The sequence below is a fragment of the Vigna angularis genome, chromosome 1 (genome assembly GCF_016808095.1).
Source record: "Vigna angularis cultivar LongXiaoDou No.4 chromosome 1, ASM1680809v1, whole genome shotgun sequence".
Taxonomy (NCBI): domain Eukaryota; kingdom Viridiplantae; phylum Streptophyta; class Magnoliopsida; order Fabales; family Fabaceae; genus Vigna; species Vigna angularis.
The window spans coordinates 54,033,350-54,035,839 of NC_068970.1; the positions used below are offsets into that span (position 1 = coordinate 54,033,350).

At 38.6% G+C, this 2,490-nt stretch overlaps 1 non-coding gene across 1 annotated transcript; it reads right to left on the bottom strand.

Moving 5' to 3' along the window:
- Positions 1-2,382: 2,382 nt before the first annotated feature.
- Positions 2,383-2,490, bottom strand: LOC128195143 (small nucleolar RNA R71). The gene has a single exon (XR_008246715.1). It is a non-coding gene; the product is annotated as a small nucleolar RNA R71 (small nucleolar RNA).

Below are 2,490 nucleotides of genomic sequence, written 5' to 3' on the forward strand. Positions count from 1 at the left end.
CTTGACTTGGGTGTCTCGTTTTTGGCCATTTCAATGAGCAAGATGCAGATTTTCTTCTTCTCTTAATTTACTCTTGGTTGTCTTAGCTTATTGGTGGTGAAAAACTATTCATTTCCACTTCCATTTGCTTGTTCTTGATGCTTGGAGTTTGAGTTTTGGAGCTTGTCTTTGCATTTCCATGGTGGATGTTGGGTTTGAGTAACTTTATATTTCGTTTTCCTCTCCCTTTGCTGTTGTTCCTCTCGGTTTTTATCTCATTCTATATGGTTGGATGATAAAAATGAAGTTCTATGTAGTTTTAGGTTGAAGAGAGCTTAAGATGATGTGTGGGTGTTGTGGGTTTAACTCTTTTCTTGCATTTTTCAGTTTTGATGCTTGAGACTAGGTTGGGATCAGATCTTGGTGATGTTATGGAGGCTGGACAAAACTGGAATTGATGGTCTAAGTATTATTTTCATTTTTGCAAAGAAACTTGAAGAAATGGTAGTGTTGAAGATGGGTTGATGAGTAGAAGTTTGGGTTTATTGTTCTTGTGTTCATTTGCAACTTTAACTTTGGTTTCTTGAAGTTGTTCTCTGAATTGAAGAGTGGAAGAAAGCTTTTGGATGCATAATTCTTGAAGAAAAACCGTTTGGAGTTTGTAGGAGAGAGGAAATTACTTCATTTAATTTTTACCACTTTTGGACCAACACAAAAGATGCTTGTTTTGACCCAAGGAATGTTTCCACTTTGAGATTTGGCCTTTTCTTGTTCCAGCCGTGAATTGCAATGAGACATGGAGGTTTTTGGAGTTTATTTTCATTTGATTTAGCTTACTTGGCACATTGGTAGGAGCACCCATGGTATCTTCCATTTGCACATTGGTCTTTGAAGCATTCTTTGGCATTTCCACTTAGTGGTTCACGTAAATTGTGTGCTTTGGTGTATAAAATCATTTCTCTGCTGCATGGAAGGAGAGAGGGGACGGTCTTGGAGAGTGTGGAAGGCACATGCTTAATTTCTTGAAAAATGATGCCACATGGGAGAAGAAGTCAACACATTTTGTGGCTTATTTAAGGTGAAATTGAAGTTTGACTTGGGTGCATGGTGACTCACGGCCATGTGCTCTTTCTTTGGCCAATTGGACTTTTAAATTCATTTGTTAATTGCCATTATGACAAGTAATTTGCTAGGATTAAATTAGGCTTGTTGGTTTCTTTGGTTTTTAATTAATTTAATTAATAGGTTGAGTTTATGTGTTTGAGTTAGTGTTGCATTTAATTATTTTTAACTGTGTTTGTTAATCAGTTTATAACAGCGTTTGATGTTTGAATGTTTTCTAAGGCTTTTAATAGTGCTAGTTTAATTACCATGCTAGCTTAAATTAGTTTGTTTGCATCTGTGTCTTTATTGAGTTCTTTAATTTTTGCAAAACCTTTTCAAAACCCCCCTTTTTTTGTGTTAGACTCGATTTTTGAACCGCAAAATTGGTCCTTGAGAGACGACCTAGGAGTCAATTCCTAGCTATACTGCATTCCTTATATGCAATCAAATTTGTATGGGTCGCGACAGCCCACATCAAATTTTGGCGCCGTTGCCGGGGACCAACGGTTCAGTTTTGAGTCTTGTGTCTGTGTTGTGTGATTTGTGTTGTGTGATTTGTGTTGTGTTTGTGATAGTGTCGTTTTGCTATCTTGTGTTGATTTCTGTGGTTTGAATTTTTTTTGTGCTATTGTTTCATGATTACAGGGTGTTGTGATTTAGTGCATGACTAAAGGAAATCCTGGATTCATACTACCCTTTGATCTTGAGATTGATAGGACGTTTCATAGGTTAATTAGGCATTCTAGGAATTTTCCTTTGGAGTCTGTTTTTGAGTCTATTCCATTAGATACTGTGCATCCCACTGCTGAATACTTTGTGCATACTGCATCCTGCATATGTTGCATCTGCACTTGATTCTGATTTTGTTGCATCTGCACTTGATATTGATTCTGATTATGTTGGTTTTCACACTAAGAACAATATGGCACAACCCCCACCTCGTGAGAGGACCTTCAGGGAGATGGCTGCACCTGATTTCGATATTGAAAGCTTGTGCATCCAATATCCTGATGAGGACGTTCCATTTGTTCTCAAGACTGGACTGATCCATTTGTTGCCCAAGTTTCATGGTCTTGCAGATGAGAGTCCACATAAGCATTTGAAGGAATTCCACATTGTCTGTTCCACTATGAAACCGCATGATGTTCCTGAAGAGCACATCTTCTTGAAGGCATTCCCTCATTCATTGGAAAGTGTTGCTAAGGATTGGTTGCATGGTTTGGCGCCTAGATCCGTCACTAGCTGGGATGATCTGAAGAGGCTGTTCTTGGAGAAAATTTTCCCAGCATCCCGGACCACAGCTATTAGAAAAGACATAACTAGGATTAGGCAGCTTGGTGGAGAGAGCTTGTATGAGTATTGGGAGAGATTCAAGACACTTTGTGCTAGCTGTCCCCACCATCAGAT